Here is a 24,302-nt window from a genome sequence, read left to right as displayed (position 1 = left end):
TGCATCGAGATCGGCGTGCCTTACTGCCATTCTGCATTTCCAAATACTGTGTAGGGCTATTAGCATGATCAAATCAAATGGGGTACCGTCATCACTTTCAATTGGCAAGTAGCGAATTCCGTACCCATCAAGCGGAAATTCTTTTTTGATTGTGCGCTGAAGCACATCCCAAAGGAACACAGCATCCCAGCATTCAAGGAACACATGCTCAATTGTCTCCTCCTTTCTGCATATTATACAGTGAGTACCCCAGGGAACAAAAAAACCTTTTTCAGCCATCCACGGTTTGACAAGACACTTTTGCCAACATGAGTTTTACTACGACTCCTGTTAAATACTTGGGAGTTCCTCTTGAGTGTTACAAAGACAGCGAGGCCTACTGGAGGAGTGAAGTGGATAAAATGAGGGAAAGAGTGAATAAATCGAATGGATGGAATTGGTCAATGTTCTCGAGAGCCACAATTTGCAACATATTTTTAGTGAGCAAACTTTGGTATGTCCTTCAAGTCTTGCATTGCTCCAGGGTTCATATCCAAAAATTTCATCGGGTGTTTGCAGTGTTCGTGTGGGCATCTTCCTGGGAAAGATCAAGCCGCACCAATTTATTTCTACGAGTTCGAAATGGAGGACTCAGTTTGTCACATTTGTTTTTGAGACAGGTTGTCAATCGGTATTTATTTCTTCGGGACGTTAAGCACCCGTTTCTACACGCTGTCTGTCAACTTCGCCTGGGGAAGCACTTGCCTAATATGGTTGTCTCTGCTGGCAGTATGCCCTGTGGAGTGCATGGTTTTCTACGCGAAGTTGTGGTTTCATGTAGGTTTTTGACGGCGCGGTTTTCACTCCAATACCTGAGTGAAGTCAACCGGAAAAAACTGTATAAAGACCTCTGTAGTGTGGTTCTCCCCGTGCCTTTATATCGGTCCCTTTACAGGGAAGGTATAGGTAACAAGGTACTAAAGCGTGTTAAGGCAATGTTAGTCCCGTCTGGTGTTAAGACTTTCTTTTTTAAATTACACACTGCGCCACTCTGCTGATTGCGCTGCACTGCAACGTACCCTATATTAGAATGCAAATTGTAGTACAGATTCAATCCTACTGTTGAAAAAAGAGTATACAAGGAAAAAACCAAAACAATAGCAGAGCGTGGTTTCTAACCACGGACCTCTGGGTTATGGGCCCAGCACGCTTCCACGGCGCCACTCTGCTGATTGCGCTGCACAGCAACGTACCCTATATTAGAATGCAAATTGTAGTACAGATTCAATCCTACTGTTGAAAAAAGAGTATACAAGGAAAAAACCAAAACAATAGCAGAGCGTGGTTTCTAACCACGGACCTCTGGGTTATGGGCCCAGCACGCTTCCACTGCGCCACTCTGCTGATTGCGCTGCACTGCAACGTACCCTATATTAGAATGCAAATTGTAGTACAGATTCAATCCTACTGTTGAAAAAAGAGGATACAAGGAAAAAACCAAAACAATAGCAGAGCGTGGTTTCTAACCACGGACCTCTGGGTTATGGGCCCAGCACGCTTCCACGGCGCCACTCTGCTGATTGCGCTGCACTGCAACGTACCCTATATTAGAATGCAAACTGTAGTACAGATTCAATCCTACTGTTGAAAAAAGAGTATACAAGGAAAAAACCAAAACAATAGCAGAGCGTGGTTTCTAACCACGGACCTCTGGGTTATGGGCCCAGCACGCTTCCACTGCGCCACTCTGCTGATTGCGCTGCACTGCAACGTACCCTATATTAGAATGCAAATTGTAGTACACATTCAATCCTACTGTTGAAAAAAGAGGATACAAGGAAAAAACCAAAACAATAGCAGAGCGTGGTTTCTAACCACGGACCTCTGGGTTATGGGCCCAGCACGCTTCCACGGCGCCACTCTGCTGATTGCGCTGCACTGCAACGTACCCTATATTAGAATGCAAATTGTAGTACAGATTCAATCCTACTGTTGAAAAAAGAGTATACAAGGAAAAAACCAAAACAATAGCAGAGCGTGGTTTCTAACCACGGACCTCTGGGTTATGGGCCCAGCACGCTTCCACTGCGCCACTCTGCTGATTGCGCTGCACTGCAACGTACCCTATATTAGAATGCAAATTGTAGTACAGATTCAATCCTACTGTTGAAAAAAGAGTATACAAGGAAAAAACCAAAACAATAGCAGAGCGTGGTTTCTAACCACGGACCTCTGGGTTATGGGCCCAGCACGCTTCCACTGCGCCACTCTGCTGATTGCGCTGCACTGCAACGTACCCTATATTAGAATGCAAATTGTAGTACAGATTCAATCCTACTGTTGAAAAAAGAGGATACAAGGAAAAAACCAAAACAATAGCAGAGCGTGGTTTCTAACCACGGACCTCTGGGTTATGGGCCCAGCACGCTTCCACTGCGCCACTCTGCTGATTGCGCTGCACAGCAACGTACCCTATATTAGAATGCAAATTGTAGTACAGATTCAATCCTACTGTTGAAAAAAGAGGATACAAGGAAAAAACCAAAACAATAGCAGAGCGTGGTTTCTAACCACGGACCTCTGGGTTATGGGCCCAGCACGCTTCCACTGCGCCACTCTGCTGATTGCGCTGCACAGCAACGTACCCTATATTAGAATGCAAATTGTAGTACAGATTCAATCCTACTGTTGAAAAAAGAGGATACAAGGAAAAAACCAAAACAATAGCAGAGCGTGGTTTCTAACCACGGACCTCTGGGTTATGGGCCCAGCACGCTTCCACTGCGCCACTCTGCTGATTGCGCTGCACAGCAACGTACCCTATATTAGAATGCAAATTGTAGTACAGATTCAATCCTACTGTTGAAAAAAGAGTATACAAGGAAAAAACCAAAACAATAGCAGAGCGTGGTTTCTAACCACGGACCTCTGGGTTATGGGCCCAGCACGCTTCCACTGCGCCACTCTGCTGATTGCGCTGCACTGCAACGTACCCTATATTAGAATGCAAATTGTAGTACAGATTCAATCCTACTGTTGAAAAAAGAGGATACAAGGAAAAAACCAAAACAATAGCAGAGCGTGCTTTCTAACCACGGACCTCTGGGTTATGGGCCCAGCACGCTTCCACGGCGCCACTCTGCTGATTGCGCTGCACAGCAACGTACCCTATATTAGAATGCAAATTGTAGTACAGATTCAATCCTACTGTTGAAAAAAGAGTATACAAGGAAAAAACCAAAACAATAGCAGAGCGTGGTTTCTAACCACGGACCTCTGGGTTATGGGCCCAGCACGCTTCCACTGCGCCACTCTGCTGATTGCGCTGCACTGCAACGTACCCTATATTAGAATGCAAATTGTAGTACAGATTCAATCCTACTGTTGAAAAAAGAGGATACAAGAAAAAAACCAAAACAATAGCAGAGCGTGGTTTCTAACCACGGACCTCTGGGTTATGGGCCCAGCACGCTTCCACTGCGCCACTCTGCTGATTGCGCTGCACTGCAACGTACCCTATATTAGAATGCAAATTGTAGTACAGATTGAATCCTACTGTTGAAAAAAGAGGATAGAAGGAAAAAACCAAAACAATAGCGAGCGTGGTTTCTAACCACGGACCTCTGGGTTATGGGCCCAGCACGCTTCCACTGCGCCACTCTGCTGATTGCGCTGCACTGCAACGTACCCTATATTAGAATGCAAATTGTAGTACAGATTCAATCCTACTGTTGAAAAAAGAGTATACAAGGAAAAAACCAAAACAATAGCAGAGCGTGGTTTCTAACCACGGACCTCTGGGTTATGGGCCCAGCACGCTTCCACTGCGCCACTCTGCTGATTGCGCTGCACAGCAACGTACCCTATATTAGAATGCAAATTGTAGTACAGATTCAATCCTACTGTTGAAAAAAGAGGATACAAGGAAAAAACCAAAACAATAGCAGAGCGTGGTTTCTAACCACGGACCTCTGGGTTATGGGCCCAGCACACTTCCACTGCGCCACTCTGCTGATTGCGCTGCACTGCAACGTACCCTATATTAGAATGCAAATTGTAGTACAGATTCAATCCTACTGTTGAAAAAAGAGTATACAAGGAAAAAACCAAAACAATAGCAGAGCGTGGTTTCTAACCACGGACCTCTGGGTTATGGGCCCAGCACGCTTCCACTGCGCCACTCTGCTGATTGCGCTGCACAGCAACGTACCCTATATTAGAATGCAAATTGTAGTACAGATTCAATCCTACTGTTGAAAAAAGAGGATACAAGGAAAAAACCAAAACAATAGCAGAGCGTGGTTTCTAACCACGGACCTCTGGGTTATGGGCCCAGCACGCTTCCACTGCGCCACTCTGCTGATTGCGCTGCACTGCAACGTACCCTATATTAGAATGCAAATTGTAGTACAGATTCAATCCTACTGTTGAAAAAAGAGTATACAAGGAAAAAACCAAAACAATAGCAGAGCGTGGTTTCTAACCACGGACCTCTGGGTTATGGGCCCAGCACGCTTCCACTGCGCCACTCTGCTGATTGCGCTGCACTGCAACGTACCCTATATTAGAATGCAAATTGTAGTACAGATTGAATCCTACTGTTGAAAAAAGAGGATAGAAGAAAAAAACCGAAACAATAGCAGAGCGTGGTTTCGATCAACGGACCTCTGGGTTATGGGCCCAGCACGCTTCCACTGCGCCACTCTGCTGATTGCGCTGCACTGCAACGTACCCTATATTAGAATGCAAATTGTAGTACAGATTGAATCCTACTGTTGAAAAAAGAGGATAGAAGGAAAAAACCAAAACAATAGCGAGCGTGGTTTCTAACCACGGACCTCTGGGTTATGGGCCCAGCACGCTTCCACTGCGCCACTCTGCTGATTGCGCTGCACTGCAACGTACCCTATATTAGAATGCAAATTGTAGTACAGATTCAATCCTACTGTTGAAAAAAGAGTATACAAGGAAAAAACCAAAACAATAGCAGAGCGTGGTTTCTAACCACGGACCTCTGGGTTATGGGCCCAGCACGCTTCCACTGCGCCACTCTGCTGATTGCGCTGCACTGCAACGTACCCTATATTAGAATGCAAATTGTAGTACAGATTGAATCCTACTGTTGAAAAAAGAGGATAGAAGAAAAAAACCGAAACAATAGCAGAGCGTGGTTTCGATCAACGGACCTCTGGGTTATGGGCCCAGCACGCTTCCACTGCGCCACTCTGCTGATTGCACTGCACAGCAACGTACCCTATATTAGAATGCAAATTGTAGTACAGATTCAATCCTACTGTTGAAAAAAGAGGATAGAAGGAAAAAACCAAAACAATAGCGAGCGTGGTTTCTAACCACGGACCTCTGGGTTATGGGCCCAGCACGCTTCCACTGCGCCACTCTGCTGATTGCGCTGCACTGCAACGTACCCTATATTAGAATGCAAATTGTAGTACAGATTCAATCCTACTGTTGAAAAAAGAGTATACAAGGAAAAAACCAAAACAATAGCAGAGCGTGGTTTCTAACCACGGACCTCTGGGTTATGGGCCCAGCACGCTTCCACTGCGCCACTCTGCTGATTGCGCTGCACAGCAACGTACCCTATATTAGAATGCAAATTGTAGTACAGATTCAATCCTACTGTTGAAAAAAGAGGATACAAGGAAAAAACCAAAACAATAGCAGAGCGTGGTTTCTAACCACGGACCTCTGGGTTATGGGCCCAGCACGCTTCCACTGCGCCACTCTGCTGATTGCGCTGCACTGCAACGTACCCTATATTAGAATGCAAATTGTAGTACAGATTCAATCCTACTGTTGAAAAAAAGAGGATAGAAGAAAAAAACCAAAACAATAGCGAGCGTGGTTTCGATCAACGGACCTCTGGGTTATGGGCCCAGCACGCTTCCACTGCGCCACTCTGCTGATTGCGCTGCACTGCAACGTACCCTATATTAGAATGCAAATTGTAGTACAGATTCAATCCTACTGTTGAAAAAAGAGGATACAAGGAAAAAACCAAAACAATAGCAGAGCGTGGTTTCTAACCACGGACCTCTGGGTTATGGGCCCAGCACGCTTCCACTGCGCCACTCTGCTGATTGCGCTGCACAGCAACGTACCCTATATTAGAATGCAAATTGTAGTACAGATTCAATCCTACTGTTGAAAAAAGAGGATACAAGGAAAAAACCAAAACAATACCAGAGCGTGGTTTCTAACCACGGACCTCTGGGTTATGGGCCCAGCACGCTTCCACTGCGCCACTCTGCTGATTGCGCTGCACAGCAACGTACCCTATATTAGAATGCAAATTGTAGTACAGATTCAATCCTACTGTTGAAAAAAGAGGATAGAAGGAAAAAACCAAAACAATAGCGAGCGTGGTTTCTAACCACGGACCTCTGGGTTATGGGCCCAGCACGCTTCCACTGCGCCACTCTGCTGATTGCGCTGCACTGCAACGTACCCTATATTAGAATGCAAATTGTAGTACAGATTCAATCCTACTGTTGAAAAAAGAGGATACAAGGAAAAAACCAAAACAATAGCAGAGCGTGGTTTCTAACCACGGACCTCTGGGTTATGGGCCCAGCACGCTTCCACTGCGCCACTCTGCTGATTGCGCTGCACAGCAACGTACCCTATATTAGAATGCAAATTGTAGTACAGATTCAATCCTACTGTTGAAAAAAGAGTATACAAGGAAAAAACCAAAACAATAGCAGAGCGTGGTTTCTAACCACGGACCTCTGGGTTATGGGCCCAGCACGCTTCCACTGCGCCACTCTGCTGATTGCGCTGCACTGCAACGTACCCTATATTAGAATGCAAATTGTAGTACAGATTGAATCCTACTGTTGAAAAAAGAGGATAGAAGAAAAAAACCGAAACAATAGCAGAGCGTGGTTTCGATCAACGGACCTCTGGGTTATGGGCCCAGCACGCTTCCACTGCGCCACTCTGCTGATTGCGCTGCACTGCAACGTACCCTATATTAGAATGCAAATTGTAGTACAGATTCAATCCTACTGTTGAAAAAAGAGGATACAAGGAAAAAACCAAAACAATAGCAGAGCGTGGTTTCTAACCACGGACCTCTGGGTTATGGGCCCAGCACGCTTCCACTGCGCCACTCTGCTGATTGCGCTGCACAGCAACGTACCCTATATTAGAATGCAAATTGTAGTACAGATTCAATCCTACTGTTGAAAAAAGAGGATACAAGGAAAAAAAAAAACAATAACAGAGCGTGGTTTCTAACCACGGACCTCTGGGTTATGGGCCCAGCACGCTTCCACTGCGCCACTCTGCTGATTGCACTGCACAGCAACGTACCCTATATTAGAATGCAAATTGTAGTACAGATTCAATCCTACTGTTGAAAAAAGAGGATACAAGGAAAAAACCAAAACAATAGCAGAGCGTGGTTTCTAAACACGGACCTCTGGGTTATGGGCCCAGCACGCTTCCACTGCGCCACTCTGCTGATTGCGCTGCACTGCAACGTACCCTATATTAGAATGCAAATTGTAGTACAGATTCAATCCTACTGTTGAAAAAAGAGGATACAAGGAAAAAACCAAAACAATAGCAGAGCGTGGTTTCTAACCACGGACCTCTGGGTTATGGGCCCAGCACGCTTCCACTGCGCCACTCTGCTGATTGCGCTGCACTGCAACGTACCCTATATTAGAATGCAAATTGTAGTACAGATTGAATCCTACTGTTGAAAAAAGAGGATAGAAGAAAAAAACCGAAACAATAGCAGAGCGTGGTTTCGATCAACGGACCTCTGGGTTATGGGCCCAGCACGCTTCCACTGCGCCACTCTGCTGATTGCGCTGCACTGCACGTACCCTATATTAGAATGCAAATTGTAGTACAGATTCAAAGCGGCCGTTGTTTTAACAAAGATGTTGATTGTGTTTTAGTGCTTATGTATGAATATGTGCTTTCTTTTCATGTGGGTCAAAATACCGACAATAAAGAAAAAAAAACAGATTCAATCCTTCTGTTAAAAAAAGCGGATACAAGGAAAAAACCAAAACAATAGCAGAGCGTGGTTTCTAACCACGGACCTCTGGGTTATGGGCCCAGCACGCTTCCACTGCGCCACTCTGCTGATTGCGCTGCACTGCAACGTACCCTATATTAGAATACAAATTGTAGTACAGATTCAATCCTACTGTTGAAAAAAGAGGATAGAAGAAAAAAACCAAAACAATAGCAGAGCGTGGTTTCGATCCACGGACCTCTGGGTTATGGGCCCAGCACGCTTCCACTGCGCCACTCTGCTTTTTTTTCTTTATTGCCTGGCTGTGACACATTACATTTACACAAAAACACTCAACAAAAAACACACACAACGCTATGTACATACGACACTGTCGTGGTCAGCCATCATGAGTCTGGCTTCGTCATACTAAAATTCACGAAGCATACAGAGCGGCTCTAGCCTCGAGAGCCACTCGGGAGGCTCCGCAGCTGCTTTCTGGATGGCCAGAAAGCAGTCCATTCTTTCCCGAAAATAAATTCGGGCAGGTCGTGCGTCTTTGTCTCAATAATAGCCTGCCATTCTGGAGCGCCATATACTGTGGAGGCCCAAGAGCATTATGAGATCAAATGGTACCCCATCCTCATTGTCTGTGTTTAAATAACGAATTCCCTGCGCGTCAAGTGGTAGCTCTTTCCTTATTGTCCTTTGTAACACATCCCAAAAATAAACCCCTTCCCAGCAATGCAAAAAAACATGGTCTATTGTTTCGGGCTGTTTACAAATTAAGCAGTTCGATCCCCACGGTAAAAAGAAATCCTTTCCTTCCATAAACTTTTTAACTGGGAGTGTCCCGGTGTGTAATTTAAAAAAGAAGGTCTTTACTCCTGGTGGCACCTGCATTTTCTTTACCCTTTTTAAAACATCAGCTCCAGGACCTCAACTGTACAAGGCCCTGTACATAGGCTCTGGGAAAACAATATCACAAAGATCATGGTACAACTTCTTTCTTTTAGTTTTATACAAATAATCGCTAGAAAAACGTGCTGAAAGAAACCTAACACTTGCTACAATCTCTTTGTAGTAACCAAAAATTCCACCCGAGAGCTCTTCTGTGGTAACAACAAACTCGGGCAGCAATCGCCGCAGCCTCACCTGGCACACGGTGCGCAAGAACGGGTCTGAGACGTCGCGAAAAAACCTGTTCCGGCGGGTAAAAGACGGGGGGTTGGGGCTAGGGCACCTCTTTTTAAGGCAGCTGGTGCGCCACTCTGCTGATTGCGCTGCACCGCGACGTACCCTATATTAGAATGCAAATTGTAGTACAGATTCAATCCTACTGTTGAAAAAAGAGGATACAAGGAAAAAACCAAAACAATAGCAGAGCGTGGTTTCTAACCACGGACCTCTGGGTTATGGGCCCAGCACGCTTCCACTGCGCCACTCTGCTGATTGCGCTGCACTGCAACGTACCCTATATTAGAATGCAAATTGTAGTACAGATTGAATCCTACTGTTGAAAAAAGAGGATAGAAGAAAAAAACCAAAACAATAGCAGAGCGTGGTTTCTAACCACGGACCTCTGGGTTATGGGCCCAGCACGCTTCCACTGCGCCACTCTGCTGATTGCGCTGCACTGCAACGTACCCTATATTAGAATGCAAATTGTAGTACAGATTGAATCCTACTGTTGAAAAAAGAGGATAGAAGAAAAAACCAAAACAATAGCAGAGCGTGGTTTCTAACCACGGACCTCTGGGTTATGGGCCCAGCACGCTTCCACTGCGCCACTCTGCTGATTGCACTGCACAGCAACGTACCCTATATTAGAATGCAAATTGTAGTACAGATTCAATCCTACTGTTGAAAAAAGAGGATACAAGGAAAAAACCAAAACAATAGCAGAGCGTGGTTTCTAACCACAGACCTCTGGGTTATGGGCCCAGCACGCTTCCACTGCGCCACTCTGCTGATTGCACTGCACAGCAACGTACCCTATATTAGAATGCAAATTGTAGTACAGATTCAATCCTACTGTTGAAAAAAGAGGATACAAGGAAAAAACCAAAACAATAGCAGAGCGTGGTTTCTAACCACGGACCTCTGGGTTATGGGCCCAGCACGCTTCCACTGCGCCACTCTGCTGATTGCACTGCACAGCAACGTACCCTATATTAGAATGCAAATTGTAGTACAGATTCAATCCAACTGTTGAAAAAAGAGGATACAAGGAAAAAACCAAAACAATAGCAGTGCGTGGTTTCTAACCACGGACCTCTGGGTTATGGGCCCAGCACGCTTCCACTGCGCCACTCTGCTGATTGCACTGCACAGCAACGTACCCTATATTAGAATGCAAATTGTAGTACAGATTCAATCCTACTGTTGAAAAAAGAGGATACAAGGAAAAAACCAAAACAATAGCAGAGCGTGGTTTCTATCCACGGACCTCTGGGTTATGGGCCCAGCACGCTTCCACTGCGCCACTCTGCTGATTGCACTGCACTGCAACGTACCCTATATTAGAATGCAAATTGTAGTACAGATTCAATCCTACTGTTGAAAAAAGAGGATACAAGGAAAAAACCAAAACAATAGCAGAGCGTGGTTTCTATCCACGGACCTCTGGGTTATGGGCCCAGCACGCTTCCACTGCGCCACTCTGCTGATTGCACTGCACTGCAACGAACCCTATATTAGAATGCAAATTGTAGTACAGATTCAATCCTACTGTTGAAAAAAGAGGATATAAGGAAAAAACCAAAACAATAGCAGAGCGTGGTTTCTATCCACGGACCTCTGGGTTATGGGCCCAGCACGCTTCCACTGCGCCACTCTGCTGATTGCACTGCACTGCAACGTACCCTATATTAGAATGCAAATTGTAGTACAGATTCAATCCTACTGTTGAAAAAAGAGGATACAAGGAAAAAACCAAAACAATAGCAGAGCGTGGTTTCTAACCACGGACCTCTGGGTTATGGGCCCAGCACGCTTCCACTGCGCCACTCTGCTGATTGCACTGCACAGCAACGTACCCTATATTAGAATGCAAATTGTAGTACAGATTCAATCCAACTGTTGAAAAAAGAGGATACAAGGAAAAAACCAAAACAATAGCAGAGCGTGGTTTCGATCCACGGACCTCTGGGTTATGGGCCCAGCACGCTTCCACTGCGCCACTCTGCTTTTTTTTTCTTTATTGCCTGGCTGCGACACATAACATTTACACAAAAAACACTCAACAAAAAACACACAAAACGCTATGTACATACGACACTGTCGTGGTCAGCCATCATGAGTCTGGCTTCGTCATACTAAAATTCACGAAGCATACAGAGCGGCTCTAGCCTCGAGAGCCACTCGGGAGGCTCCGCAGTTGCTTTCTGAATGGCCAGAAAGCAGTCCATTCTTTCCCGAAAATAAATGCGGGCAGGTCGTGCGTCTTTGTCACAATAATAGCCTGCCATTCTGGAGCGCCATATACTGTGGAGGCCCAAGAGCATTATGAGATCAAATGGTACCCCATCCTCATTGTCTGTGCTTAAATAACGAATTGTACCATGATCTTTGTGATATTGTTTTCCCAGAGCCTATGTACAGGGCCTTGTACAGTGGAGGTCCTGGAGCTGATGTTTTAAAAAGGGTAAAGAAAATGCAGGTGCCACCAGGAGTAAAGACCTTCTTTTTTAAATTACACACCGGGACACTCCCAGTTAAAAAGTTTTTGGAAGGAAAGGATTTCTTTTTGCCGTGGGGATCGAACTGCTTAATTTGTAAACAGCCCGAAACAATAGACCATGTTTTTTTGCATTGCTGGGAAGGGGTTTATTTTTGGGATGTGTTACAAAGGACAATAAAGAAAGAGCTACCACTTGACACTGCGCCACTCTGCTGATTGCACTGCACAGCAACGTACCCTATATTAGAATGCAAATTGTAGTACAGATTCAATCCAACTGTTGAAAAAAGAGGATACAAGGAAAAAACCAAAACAATAGGAGAGCGTGGTTTCTATCCACGGACCTCTGGGTTATGGGCCCAGCACGCTTCCACTGCGCCACTCTGCTGATTGCACTGCACAGCAACGTACCCTATATTAGAATGCAAATTGTAGTACAGATTCAATCCAACTGTTGAAAAAAGAGGATACAAGGAAAAAACCAAAACAATAGGAGAGCGTGGTTTCTATCCACGGACCTCTGGGTTATGGGCCCAGCACGCTTCCACTGCGCCACTCTGCTGATTGCACTGCACAGCAACGTACCCTATATTAGAATGCAAACTGTAGTACAGATTCAATCCAACTGTTGAAAAAAGAGGATACAAGGAAAAAACCAAAACAATAGCAGAGCGTGGTTTCTAACCACGGACCTCTGGGTTATGGGCCCAGCACGCTTCCACTGCGCCACTCTGCTGATTGCACTGCACAGCAACGTACCCTATATTAGAATGCAAATTGTAGTACAGATTCAATCCAACTGTTGAAAAAAGAGGATACAAGGAAAAAACCAAAACAATAGGAGAGCGTGGTTTCTAACCACGGACCTCTGGGTTATGGGCCCAGCACGCTTCCACTGCGCCACTCTGCTGATTGCACTGCACAGCAACGTACCCTATATTAGAATGCAAATTGTAGTACAGATTCAATCCAACTGTTGAAAAAAGAGGATACAAGGAAAACACCAAAACAATAGGAGAGCGTGGTTTCTATCCACGGACCTCTGGGTTATGGGCCCAGCACGCTTCCACTGCGCCACTCTGCTGATTGCACTGCACAGCAACGTACCCTATATTAGAATGCAAATTGTAGTACAGATTCAATCCAACTGTTGAAAAAAAGAGGATACAAGGAAAAAACCAAAACAATAGCAGAGCGTGGTTTCTATCCACGGACCTCTGGGTTATGGGCCCAGCACGCTTCCACTGCGCCACTCTGCTGATTGCACTGCACAGCAACGTACCCTATATTAGAATGCAAATTGTAGTACAGATTCAATCCAACTGTTGAAAAAAGAGGATACAAGGAAAAAACCAAAACAATAGCAGAGCGTGGTTTCTAACCACGGACCTCTGGGTTATGGGCCCAGCACGCTTCCACTGCGCCACTCTGCTGATTGCACTGCACAGCAACGTACCCTATATTAGAATGCAAATTGTAGTACAGATTCAATCCAACTGTTGAAAAAAGAGGATACAAGGAAAAAACCAAAACAATAGCAGAGCGTGGTTTCTATCCACGGACCTCTGGGTTATGGGCCCAGCACGCTTCCACTGCGCCACTCTGCTGATTGCACTGCACAGCAACGTACCCTATATTAGAATGCAAATTGTAGTACAGATTCAATCCAACTGTTGAAAAAAGAGGATACAAGGAAAAAACCAAAACAATAGCAGAGCGTGGTTTCTATCCACGGACCTCTGGGTTATGGGCCCAGCACGCTTCCACTGCGCCACTCTGCTGATTGCACTGCACAGCAACGTACCCTATATTAGAATGCAAATTGTAGTACAGATTCAATCCAACTGTTGAAAAAAGAGGATACAAGGAAAAAACCAAAACAATAGCAGAGCGTGGTTTCTAACCACGGACCTCTGGGTTATGGGCCCAGCACGCTTCCACTGCGCCACTCTGCTGATTGCACTGCACAGCAACGTACCCTATATTAGAATGCAAATTGTAGTACAGATTCAATCCAACTGTTGAAAAAAGAGGATACAAGGAAAAAACCAAAACAATAGCAGAGCGTGGTTTCTATCCACGGACCTCTGGGTTATGGGCCCAGCACGCTTCCACTGCGCCACTCTGCTGATTGCACTGCACAGCAACGTACCCTATATTAGAATGCAAATTGTAGTACAGATTCAATCCAACTGTTGAAAAAAGAGGATACAAGGAAAAAACCAAAACAATAGCAGAGCGTGGTTTCTAACCACGGACCTCTGGGTTATGGGCCCAGCACGCTTCCACTGCGCCACTCTGCTGATTGCACTGCACAGCAACGTACCCTATATTAGAATGCAAATTGTAGTACAGATTCAATCCTACTGTTGAAAAAAGAGGATACAAGGAAAAAACCAAAACAATAGCAGAGCGTGGTTTCTAACCACGGACCTCTGGGTTATGGGCCCAGCACGCTTCCACTGCGCCACTCTGCTGATTGCACTGCACAGCAACGTACCCTATATTAGAATGCAAATTGTAGTACAGATTCAATCCTACTGTTGAAAAAAGAGGATACAAGGAAAAAACCAAAACAATAGCAGAGCGTGGTTTCTAACCACGGACCTCTGGGTTATGGGCCCAGCACGCTTCCACTGCGCCACTCTGCTGATTGCACTGCACAGCAACGTACCCTATATTAGAATGCAAATTGTAGTACAGATTCAATCCAACTGTTGAAAAAAGAGGATACAAGGAAAAAACCAAAACAATAGCAGAGCGTGGTTTCTAACCACGGACCTCTGGGTTATGGGCCCAGCACGCTTCCACTGCGCCACTCTGCTGATTGCACTGCACAGCAACGTACCCTATATTAGAATGCAAATTGTAGTACAGATTCAATCCTACTGTTGAAAAAAGAGGATAGAAGAAAAAAACCAAAACAATAGCAGAGCGTGGTTTCGATCCACGGACCTCTGGGTTATGGGCCCAGCACGCTTCCACTGCGCCACTCTGCTGATTGCACTGCACAGCAACGTACCCTATATTAGAATGCAAATTGTAGTACAGATTCAATCCTACTGTTGAAAAAAGAGGATACAAGGAAAAAACCTAAAAAATAGCAGAGCGTGGTTTCTAACCACGGACCTCTGGGTTATGGGCCCAGCACGCTTCCACTGCGCCACTCTGCTGATTGCACTGCACAGCAACGTACCCTATATTAGAATGCAAATTGTAGTACAGATTCAATCCAACTGTTGAAAAAAGAGGATACAAGGAAAAAACCAAAACAATAGCAGAGCGTGGTTTCTAACCACGGACCTCTGGGTTATGGGCCCAGCACGCTTCCACTGCGCCACTCTGCTGATTGCACTGCACAGCAACGTACCCTATATTAGAATGCAAATTGTAGTACAGATTCAATCCAACTGTTGAAAAAAGAGGATACAAGGAAAAAACCAAAACAATAGCAGAGCGTGGTTTCTAACCACGGACCTCTGGGTTATGGGCCCAGCACGCTTCCACTGCGCCACTCTGCTGATTGCACTGCACAGCAACGTACCCTATATTAGAATGCAAATTGTAGTACAGATTCAATCCTACTGTTGAAAAAAGAGGATAGAAGAAAAAAACCAAAACAATAGCAGAGCGTGGTTTCGATCCACGGACCTCTGGGTTATGGGCCCAGCACGCTTCCACTGCGCCACTCTGCTTTTTTTTTTCTTTATTGCCGGTATTTTGACCCACATGAAAAGAAAGCACATATTCATACATAAGCACTAAAACACAATCAACATCTTTGTTAAAACAACGGCCGCTCAGCTTGTGCGGTCACGTTCATGCTAAAATTCCTTCATCGCCAATAATAACTCAACACGTGACAGCCACTCTGGACTACATTCCAGCATCTTTTTCTCCTGAACAAAGTTTCTTATGCTTTCTTTGAAATATTGACGTGCCGGTCTTGCATCGAGATCGGCGTGCCTTACTGCCATTCTGCATTTCCAAATGCTGTGTAGGGCAAGTAGCATGATCAAATCAAATGGGGTACCATCATCACTTTCAATTGGCAAGTAGCGAATTCCGTACCCATCAAGCGGAAATTCTTTTTTGATTGTGCGCTGAAGCACATCCCAAAGGAACACAGCATCCCAGCATTCAAGGAACACATGCTCAATTGTCTCCTCCTTTCTGCATATTATACAGTGAGTACCCCAGGGAACAAAAAAACCTTTTTCAGCCATCCACGGTTTGACAGTCAGAGTTCCAGTGTGTAATTTGAAAAAGAAAGTCTTAACACCAGACGGGACTAACATTGCCTTAACACGCTTTAGTACCTTATTACCTATACCTTCCCTGTAAAGGGACCGATATAAAGGCACTGGGAGAACCACACTACAGAGGTCTTTATACAGTTTTTTCCGGTTGACTTCACTCAGGTATTGGAGTGAAAACCGCGCCATCAAAAACCTACATGAAACCACAACTTCGCGTAGAAAACCATGCACTCCACCGGGCATACTGCCAGCAGAGACAACCATATTAAGCAAGTGCTTCCCCAGGCGAAGTTGACAGACAGTGTGTAGAAACGGGTGCTTAACGTCCCGAAGAAATAAATACCGATTGACAACCTGTCTCAAAAACAAATGTGACAAACTGAGTCCTCCATTTCGAACTCGTAGAAATAAATTGGTGCGGCTTGATCTTTCCCAGGAAGATGCCCACACGAACACTGCAAACACACGATGAAATTTTTGGATATGAACCCTGGAGCAATGCAAGACTTGAAGGACATACCAAAGTTTGCTCACTAAAAATATGTTGCAAATTGTGGCTCTCGAGAACATTGACCAATTCCATCCATTCCATTTATTCACTCTTTCCCTCATTTTTTCCACTTCACTCCTCCAGTAGGCCTCGCTGTCTTTGTAACACTCAAGAGGAACTCCCAAGTATTTAACAGGAGTCGTAGTAAAACTCATGTTGGCAAATGTGTCTGGGGCCTCCGGCCAATCCCCGTGCCAGAATCCCAGGCACTTACTCCAGTTTACCGCGCTGCCACTGGCCGCACAAAAACTTTTAACACACTTAACAGCCTGTGTTACACTGTCGTAATCATTACAAAACATGGCTATATCATCCGCATAAGCCAACAGTCAGACTTCTAACTGATGTAGTTTAAAACCGCGCATACAATCGCTCTGTATCACGCTCAAACAAAATGACTCTATATACAAACAAAACAACAGTGGCGAAAGAGGGCAACCCTGGCGCACCGAGCGTTTGACTGGAATGCGTGTACCCACAACCTTGTTGACAATTAGACTTGTCGTGCAATCCTGGTACGCCATGGCGACCCCGCCTCGAATAATTCTACCCACATTCACATGATCTAGAATGCACAGAAGAATTTCATGAGGCACCCTATCGAAAGCTTTCTCCAGATCAATTTGGATCATTGCCACTTGTGTGCCCATTGCGTCGCAGCACTCAAGGATACTACGCGCTACATGTATATTTGAGAAAATAGATCGTCCTTTAATACCGCACGTTTGATGCGGCCCCACCAGGTCAGTAATGACTGTCTGCAATCGCTTAGCCAAAATTTTCATCATTATCTTATAGTCTCCATTTGTGAGGCAAATTGGACGGTAAGAAGTTACTCTGCGCAGTACAGAGGGGTCTTCTGATTTCGGTATAAGAACAGTGTGGGAGGATGTGAAGGAAGGCGGCAGTACATTGAGATCGAATGCCTCATTATAGACAGCAGCTAAAACTGGTGAAATTGTTCCTTTTAGACGTTTATAAAAGGCTGAGGTGAGACCATCCGGGCCCGGAGACTACCCGGCTGCAAGCTTGCAATAGCGTTTTTCACCTCCTCTACTGAGATAGCTGCCTCCAATAGATCCTTCGTACTGTCGTCTAGACTGGGCATCAACAAAAGGAAGTCCTTCTTGAAACGATCAATGTCAACTGAGCAGTTGGCAAATAACCCACTGTAGTGCTCGAAGAAAGCGCGCTCAATATCTTCTGCTGTGTCACTAACTTTTCCACCAACTTCAATTTCCACTATCTGATTGCGCCGCGCGTGCCACTTTTCTGCGCCCAACGCTCTTTTTGATGGAACTTCCCCCGCTATCAGCTTTTCAGCTCTCGCTCGCACCAGAGCACCGTGGTATCTTTCGATGTCGAACTGTTCTATTTTATGCTTTAGTGCGCGAATATCGTCCATGAGCATGCCGGGTCTACTACACTCTTCACTGATCAATTTTTCCAAGTTTCTGCGCATCGTTTTTTCCTCTGCCCCCTTTTGTCTGCGTATAGCGCTCGCCCGCTCCAATGCTTTCATTTTAACTGTCTGCTTGAAGTTCTCCCATTTTTCTCTGTACGTCGTATTACCCATATGTTTCATTGCATCAACTTGCGTCGTCACGTCTGCCATAAAAATTTCATCATCCAGTAATTTTGAATTCAATTTCCATAACTGCCACTCGAAGCTTCTTTTCCTTTCTTTCGTGCTTGCTACTAGAAAACTGACTAAGCAGTGATCAGTAAATGAAACAGCGCTCACTCGGTACTCCCTGCAAAAGGGTACCAAATCAAGGCTTACGTATGCTCTATCCAAACGAGCGTGGCTCGAAGCCTGAAAATGGGTGTACTGCGTATTTCTTCCACCACCAAGGCATTCAGCCACATCCGCCAAACTACTGTTCCCTATTATTTCATTTAGGGCAGTCGTGCTTGCATCCTTGTACGGTCGGGTGCTAGTTTTGTCCCGGGATGAAAGAACGCAGTTGAAATCGCCAATAAGAATGACCAACCTATTACACTGGGTATACTGTTTTAGCTGTTCAAAAAACCTGCACCTTTCCCCGGCAACAGTCGGCGCATACAAACAGATTACACGCCACTCCAAGGACGACAACAAGAAATCACATACAATAAACCGTCCTGACGTGCATGACGTAACGGCTTCTATTTTAGCTCCTAGACTATGTCGGACCAACAATGCGCAGCCTGAAGAATATCCCACGGAATGGCTCACAATAGCACAGTATCGCGCTACGAATTGCTGCACCATGCCCCCGGTTTCCACGTCGCCCTCGACTTTCGTCTCCTGCACTGCTAGAATGTCAAGGTCAAAGTCGCTTAACAGGCGGTACAGTTGACTCTGCTTCCTCCTTGAGGCAAGCCCTCGGACATTTAATGTTGCCACGTGAATGGACTTATCCATACTCATTACAGCAAGGCGGGAAAGAAAACCGGGGGCATGGCGCTTACCTCACAACTGCGGTTTGATCCGGAGTGTGCTAGCACAGGGCGGTCCTCACGGCGGCATAGGCGGCGTTTCCGCCGTCTTGCGCGCCGCCGAAGTGTTCGGCAGCGGTCGAAATGAAGGACGCCGTCCAACAGTCGTCTTGGCTGGCGGCTCGTCTGCAGCAACGACACTAAGCTCCTTCCCATTTTCGCCTGCGTCGTGAGGTCGCTTTGCAGCGGCACTAATACTGTCGCTGTCCATCACGGTGACTGGTGCCGGCTCGGTGGGTGGTTTCTCGCCTCCTCCGGGAGAGGGGTGGCCCGTAGTGCTTGCCTCATCCTTCTCGTTCCCGCCTTCTGCGTCGTCATGTCGCCGCTTGTCTGCGGGTTTATCTCCGCCGTCAATTAGTTGTTCCCCTTGAAAATTCGACGATGCACCTTGCGTAAACAGGTTACGGCTCGTCCTTGCTGTTTCCTCCGAGTCTTCCTCGTCCATCAGGTGGTCCGATATGTCGTTTGCCTGCACTGGTCCGGCTACGCTGGCGTACGTCTTTGCGCAGTCAGCATCGACGTGGCCGAAACGACGACAACGACTACAGCGCGGCACTTTGCACTCGCGACGTATGTGCCCGGTGCTCTTGCAGCGCAGACACAGAGGAGCGCGGCCCGGCACAACCACAAGAGTTAGCTCTTCGGCTATCTTGAGCTGATGCGGAATATCGTCTATTTTGACGTCGGCATGCAATTTTAGTCCAACTGTACGAGTCGTCGACCCTTTTTCAGTGACACCGAGCGCCCGCCACTTCTCCCGGGTCACTTCCAACACCTTCCCGTAGGGCGACAGTGCCACGCGAACGTCTTCGTCGGTAACGCAATGCAGCAACCAGTGCAGCTTTACGCGAACCTCTCGGTTATTCGGATCAATGAGCAAACATGGGCGATCCTTTACCTTCACGTCGACGGCCAAAAGCAGCTTCTGAGCAGCATCAGCAGTTGTCATTGTCACAGCCCACACGTGGTTCATTTGATACGCCCCCAACGCCACAACGTCGGGAAGCGCACCAAGGTTGGCCAAAGTGTCCCGGTAGTCTTCAACACGATACGGCCGGGCTCTTGGATCGTCGTGCATGAAAACGGTGTTGGCGACGATGCGTCCGGATGGCAGATTGGGCAGAATAACCTGGTAATCATCGGCAGTAGCCGCAAAAAAAATGTTACCGCGGCCCGACTGGGTCGCTGAAACCGCTCCGACGGAGCTCATGATAACACGTCCGTCACGCTCGGTGGCCGGAAGTGGAATACGCCCTTCCACTGCGCCACTCTGCTGATTGCGCTGCACTGCAACGTACCCTATATTAGAATGCAAATTGTAGTACAGATTCAATCCTACTGTTGAAAAAAGAGGATACAAGGAAAAAACCAAAACAATAGCAGAGCGTGGTTTCGATCCACGGACCTCTGGGTTATGGGCCCAGCACGCTTCCACTGCGCCACTCTGCTGATTGCACTGCACTGCAACGTACCCTATATTAGAATGCAAATTGTAGTACAGATTCAATCCTACTGTTGAAAAAAGAGGATAGAAGAAAAAAACCAAAACAATAGCAGAGCGTGGTTTCGATCCACGGACCTCTGGGTTATGGGCCCAGCACGCTTCCACTGCGCCACTCTGCTGATTGCACTGCACAGCAACGTACCCTATATTAGAATGCAAATTGTAGTACAGATTCAATCCAACTGTTGAAAAAAGAGGATAGAAGAAAAAAACCAAAACAATAGCAGAGTGTGGTTTCTAACCACGGACCTCTGGGTTATGGGCCCAGCACGCTTCCACTGCGCCACTCTGCTGATTGCGCTGCACTGCAACGTACCCTATATTAGAATGCAAATTGTAGTACAGATTGAATCCTACTGTTGAAAAAAGAGGATAGAAGAAAAAAACCAAAACAATAGCAGAGCGTGGTTTCTAACAACGGACCTCTGGGTTATAGGCCCAGCACGCTTCCACTGCGCCACTCTGCTTTTTTTCTTATAAACCGGTTTCTTCAGAGGCTCAGTTGGGCCTCCTGAACTTAGGCACGGCACCGAATGCCCTTCGCACAGATGCAATAGGAGCCGGTCGCTACCTGAGGAAGTGAACGACCTTGACAGCAGCGGCCGAGCGGGATAGACTGTCCGCGTCCGGCCTAACCGGCAGCGCCAGCTCGAGGGTGCGTTGCCCTGCTCCATCTAATTTCTCGTTGTAATCATCGAACGTCTTCGTAAGCGCTCAGTTAGCTCCATGCAGGGGGCCATATTTCATGAACCCTATTGCACGCGAATTAGAAATGCCAGTGCGACCATGCAAAATCCGTATGTTGTGCTGCATGCTCCACAAATTGCTTGCTGCGTTTGAAAACAACCTGCTCGAAACATATTTAAATAAATTCATTATTAACACATTTTTCCTTTTGTAGTGTGATTCAATTTCATGCTTGTTTTGCAGCCGCTTTCCAAACATGGTCTGATTGCACTTGTACTGTTATATTCGAGTTAATTTGTGGTATTTTTATATTTATGTGTCTTTTTGTATGGCTTCGGTAGCATAGAAAATACTAGCTGCAGACTGTACTCCAAGGGTGCTCCTTTTCGTTACTGGTGAATAGATTTTTTTTCAATATCTTTTTTTTCCAAGCATGCAGACACGAAGGCATTTCGATGCTGTAGAGGACCATGTGCCTGAATTCGTTCTGGTGAGCCGTTCCAGAGCATGTCTTTTCAGCAACATTGTCGAGGCTTCGGCATCAATCTGAGCGAGTTGAAGTCTCATGATGGGATGTTCTGGGCCTCGGAAAAAAAGAGTTTCTTGTTTCCCTCTCGCCTCCATCCTTGTTCAGATAGGGACTGTAACGTCAACCGCATCAATTTTGCGCTTGGCGAACCTTGTTATATCTCTAATATATATGGTCTATAGATTTCCCATAGACTTTTCACAGACTCTGTTGCCTTCCTATAAACTTTTTTGGCTTTACAAAGTTGATTACTGTCTGCAGGCAAAAATCTACAAAGGTGTGTAGCCATAAATATATAGATAGCCTATAAACGGCGTATAGTATTCCCATTCTCTAAAGGCTAGTCTATAAGATTTGTTTATAGGAACTCTCTAGACTTGATCACAAAAGACTGGACAGTCTGTTGACAGTCTAAAAATTTTTTCCTTAGTGATGGTTTTTTTTTCGGGTATGTTCATCGATCCCCATAACAAAAAAACGCGTTTTTGTGTATTTAGAGGAGTCTTGGCCGTTAAAGTGCGGCAACACACCGATACAGATCAACTTCAACTTGTACTCTGTTTTCTTTACACACTACAGTTTTCACCATGTTGAGAAAAATCTCGCAACAGAAAGCTGTAGCGGCCACTGGTGACGCATATTCTTACTGGAGGCCGAGGCCGCGGAATCTGACCTCACATATGGCTGTAAAGCGCTGGCCCCAGCATACCTCTCTTGTTCCCAGGTAACGTGATATCAAGCGTTGTACTACCTTTGTACCGCCTGTTGTACCAGCCTGTGAATAGCCGGATGCAATGTCCGGAAAGTCAGAAACATCTGCGCCGGTCGCGTAGGCTGGGGGGACTTAAAAGGACTCTGAAACGGTTCTCAAGCTTTTCCGTAAATGTGTTCAGTGCGTATAACGAATACTTTTGATCATTCACACGAGATATGAGTCTTTCAAACGTAACCAGAATTTTGTAAATAAATTTCAAAATCCGTACTTTGTTTAATCTTCAAGTTGATTGATCACCTACGTAGTGACGGTTTTTGGAATTATTTTTCACAAATATATAAAACACGAGTCCGGGGATGTCATGGTGAGTGACAGAGAGCCCGGCGCTTCCATTCCGTGCAAGCATCACGTCACGGCTAAACCACGGGCATGACGTCACGGCTACACCTCCCGTGCGACGGGAGAGTCCTATGAGCCAACGAGTCATCACTGCCATCGCCGGCTTTCAGACGCGCGTTTCTACGCAGGGCATGTTTGTAGTTTTCGAAGAACACAGCAGTTGTCCCTTGCAGGGCACGCGGTTTGAGATCGGAGTTCATGATGCGCTCATAGTGATAGCGGTGAAAGGTATACAAGCGATTGCGATGACGGGTGGGTAAGCGAGTGCGGCCGCCAGAAGTAAACAAACCGGCTGTCGATGGGTGAAGATTTTTCGGGCGGGGCGCAGACCAAACATGTTTTCTTTAGAAGTCGGACAGTATCACTTGAGGGAAGAGAGGGCAAGCGTCATTTTTAATTGCTGAGAGCTTGGGTCTTAATGAAGCAAGCTGATAAATTCATACTATAAGGTGACTGCTATTGGAATACCTATCACCCGAATGCTTTACTTAGCCGCGGCAGACACCAGTTAATTAATCAATTAATCAAGCAAGCATTCAATCAACAAATTTTTATTCCCAACTCCAGGTTCGGGGCACCCCAGCAATGTAGCAGTCGCGTACTGCTTTTGGCGAGGGTGGTAACCCACAAGTTCCACAGCCAATGAAAGTTTACATAGCAACAATGCCCAGGCATAAACAAGCAGCTTATGTTTCAAGGCGTCTGTTCAGCATTAAAAGCAGCTATATAACAATATAGCTGGAAAGAACTGGACCTTGCATATGACAATTACAAGGCAATATCGCAAATTTATAAAAAAAAAGCTCGCAGTCTGTCTTCGCGTAAAAGTAAAGTAATCAACACATTCTTTTTGTATTTATTTAGCAGGAAGGTAACTTGAAAGGCAACTGGTTGCAGTATGTATCCCACACGGCGATGTCGTATGAGCCATCGGTTTAATGCACCGGTTCAAGGATCACTTCTCTGTGCGGTTAGGCCGGAACCAGCACTTAAAAGTGCTTAACAATTCTCACCATAAAAAACCAATGAGTGCACCAAACGGAATTCAAATATATTCGTGGCATTAATGTCAGTAAAAAATTTGCGACTTGGTTGTAGTCGCGGCAAATTGACAATGTGCAGCAGTGTTTTCAGTTGCATCCGTGTAATAATGTGCGCATATATAAAACTAGTTTTATCCCGCATAAGCGCGCAGCAATTATTGTGAGATGCAAAAGCAGTGTGATGAATTAGAAGTAATCTAATAATGTTTCATTGTGACCAGTCCAGGTCTTATCAGCTGAAAAGGTTATGCCCAAATATTTTAGCTTATCAACTATTGCTATCATCCTAGTCCCGAAAGAAAGAGGCTAGTGTATGTCTGCGTGGTTGTCCTTGTCTTTTTATGCTAATTTATGGTCCTTCAAGCGAGAAATGAAGAAAAGTTGGTGTCTGGGGTCACTGCGCACGAATGATCAAGGTGCATCAAGAGATAATGAGCACTGGACATGACTAGGAGAAGCAGACGCACAAAACGAACGT

General features: G+C 45.8%; 25 non-coding genes across 25 annotated transcripts; all 25 read right to left on the bottom strand.

Annotated features, from left to right (window-relative positions):
• Window positions 1-1,311: 1,311 nt before the first annotated feature.
• On the bottom strand, window positions 1,312-1,383 carry TRNAM-CAU (transfer RNA methionine (anticodon CAU)). Its single transcript has one exon. It is a non-coding gene; the product is annotated as a tRNA-Met (tRNA).
• Window positions 1,384-1,659: 276 nt separating this feature from the next.
• Window positions 1,660-1,731, bottom strand: TRNAM-CAU (transfer RNA methionine (anticodon CAU)). The gene has a single exon. It is a non-coding gene; the product is annotated as a tRNA-Met (tRNA).
• A 276-nt stretch (window positions 1,732-2,007) lies between these two features.
• On the bottom strand, window positions 2,008-2,079 carry TRNAM-CAU (transfer RNA methionine (anticodon CAU)). The gene has a single exon. It is a non-coding gene; the product is annotated as a tRNA-Met (tRNA).
• A 102-nt stretch (window positions 2,080-2,181) lies between these two features.
• Window positions 2,182-2,253, bottom strand: TRNAM-CAU (transfer RNA methionine (anticodon CAU)). The gene has a single exon. It is a non-coding gene; the product is annotated as a tRNA-Met (tRNA).
• Window positions 2,254-2,355: 102 nt separating this feature from the next.
• TRNAM-CAU (transfer RNA methionine (anticodon CAU)) lies at window positions 2,356-2,427 on the bottom strand. The gene has a single exon. It is a non-coding gene; the product is annotated as a tRNA-Met (tRNA).
• A 102-nt stretch (window positions 2,428-2,529) lies between these two features.
• Window positions 2,530-2,601, bottom strand: TRNAM-CAU (transfer RNA methionine (anticodon CAU)). Its single transcript has one exon. It is a non-coding gene; the product is annotated as a tRNA-Met (tRNA).
• Window positions 2,602-2,703: 102 nt separating this feature from the next.
• Window positions 2,704-2,775, bottom strand: TRNAM-CAU (transfer RNA methionine (anticodon CAU)). The gene has a single exon. It is a non-coding gene; the product is annotated as a tRNA-Met (tRNA).
• Window positions 2,776-2,877: 102 nt separating this feature from the next.
• On the bottom strand, window positions 2,878-2,949 carry TRNAM-CAU (transfer RNA methionine (anticodon CAU)). The gene has a single exon. It is a non-coding gene; the product is annotated as a tRNA-Met (tRNA).
• A 276-nt stretch (window positions 2,950-3,225) lies between these two features.
• On the bottom strand, window positions 3,226-3,297 carry TRNAM-CAU (transfer RNA methionine (anticodon CAU)). Its single transcript has one exon. It is a non-coding gene; the product is annotated as a tRNA-Met (tRNA).
• Window positions 3,298-3,399: 102 nt separating this feature from the next.
• Window positions 3,400-3,471, bottom strand: TRNAM-CAU (transfer RNA methionine (anticodon CAU)). The gene has a single exon. It is a non-coding gene; the product is annotated as a tRNA-Met (tRNA).
• A 275-nt stretch (window positions 3,472-3,746) lies between these two features.
• On the bottom strand, window positions 3,747-3,818 carry TRNAM-CAU (transfer RNA methionine (anticodon CAU)). Its single transcript has one exon. It is a non-coding gene; the product is annotated as a tRNA-Met (tRNA).
• A 276-nt stretch (window positions 3,819-4,094) lies between these two features.
• TRNAM-CAU (transfer RNA methionine (anticodon CAU)) lies at window positions 4,095-4,166 on the bottom strand. Its single transcript has one exon. It is a non-coding gene; the product is annotated as a tRNA-Met (tRNA).
• A 102-nt stretch (window positions 4,167-4,268) lies between these two features.
• On the bottom strand, window positions 4,269-4,340 carry TRNAM-CAU (transfer RNA methionine (anticodon CAU)). Its single transcript has one exon. It is a non-coding gene; the product is annotated as a tRNA-Met (tRNA).
• A 102-nt stretch (window positions 4,341-4,442) lies between these two features.
• TRNAM-CAU (transfer RNA methionine (anticodon CAU)) lies at window positions 4,443-4,514 on the bottom strand. The gene has a single exon. It is a non-coding gene; the product is annotated as a tRNA-Met (tRNA).
• A 449-nt stretch (window positions 4,515-4,963) lies between these two features.
• Window positions 4,964-5,035, bottom strand: TRNAM-CAU (transfer RNA methionine (anticodon CAU)). The gene has a single exon. It is a non-coding gene; the product is annotated as a tRNA-Met (tRNA).
• Window positions 5,036-5,484: 449 nt separating this feature from the next.
• On the bottom strand, window positions 5,485-5,556 carry TRNAM-CAU (transfer RNA methionine (anticodon CAU)). Its single transcript has one exon. It is a non-coding gene; the product is annotated as a tRNA-Met (tRNA).
• Window positions 5,557-5,658: 102 nt separating this feature from the next.
• TRNAM-CAU (transfer RNA methionine (anticodon CAU)) lies at window positions 5,659-5,730 on the bottom strand. The gene has a single exon. It is a non-coding gene; the product is annotated as a tRNA-Met (tRNA).
• Window positions 5,731-6,006: 276 nt separating this feature from the next.
• Window positions 6,007-6,078, bottom strand: TRNAM-CAU (transfer RNA methionine (anticodon CAU)). Its single transcript has one exon. It is a non-coding gene; the product is annotated as a tRNA-Met (tRNA).
• A 449-nt stretch (window positions 6,079-6,527) lies between these two features.
• Window positions 6,528-6,599, bottom strand: TRNAM-CAU (transfer RNA methionine (anticodon CAU)). The gene has a single exon. It is a non-coding gene; the product is annotated as a tRNA-Met (tRNA).
• Window positions 6,600-8,206: 1,607 nt separating this feature from the next.
• On the bottom strand, window positions 8,207-8,278 carry TRNAM-CAU (transfer RNA methionine (anticodon CAU)). The gene has a single exon. It is a non-coding gene; the product is annotated as a tRNA-Met (tRNA).
• A 2,814-nt stretch (window positions 8,279-11,092) lies between these two features.
• TRNAM-CAU (transfer RNA methionine (anticodon CAU)) lies at window positions 11,093-11,164 on the bottom strand. The gene has a single exon. It is a non-coding gene; the product is annotated as a tRNA-Met (tRNA).
• A 3,420-nt stretch (window positions 11,165-14,584) lies between these two features.
• TRNAM-CAU (transfer RNA methionine (anticodon CAU)) lies at window positions 14,585-14,656 on the bottom strand. Its single transcript has one exon. It is a non-coding gene; the product is annotated as a tRNA-Met (tRNA).
• Window positions 14,657-15,280: 624 nt separating this feature from the next.
• TRNAM-CAU (transfer RNA methionine (anticodon CAU)) lies at window positions 15,281-15,352 on the bottom strand. The gene has a single exon. It is a non-coding gene; the product is annotated as a tRNA-Met (tRNA).
• Window positions 15,353-20,324: 4,972 nt separating this feature from the next.
• TRNAM-CAU (transfer RNA methionine (anticodon CAU)) lies at window positions 20,325-20,396 on the bottom strand. The gene has a single exon. It is a non-coding gene; the product is annotated as a tRNA-Met (tRNA).
• A 102-nt stretch (window positions 20,397-20,498) lies between these two features.
• Window positions 20,499-20,570, bottom strand: TRNAM-CAU (transfer RNA methionine (anticodon CAU)). Its single transcript has one exon. It is a non-coding gene; the product is annotated as a tRNA-Met (tRNA).
• Window positions 20,571-24,302: the final 3,732 nt, after the last annotated feature.

Source organism: Amblyomma americanum, chromosome 3 (assembly GCF_052857255.1).
Source record: "Amblyomma americanum isolate KBUSLIRL-KWMA chromosome 3, ASM5285725v1, whole genome shotgun sequence".
Lineage (NCBI taxonomy): Eukaryota > Metazoa > Arthropoda > Arachnida > Ixodida > Ixodidae > Amblyomma > Amblyomma americanum.
The sequence above is the reverse complement of the archived record's forward strand: the minus strand, read 5'-3'. Positions and strand labels throughout refer to the sequence as shown.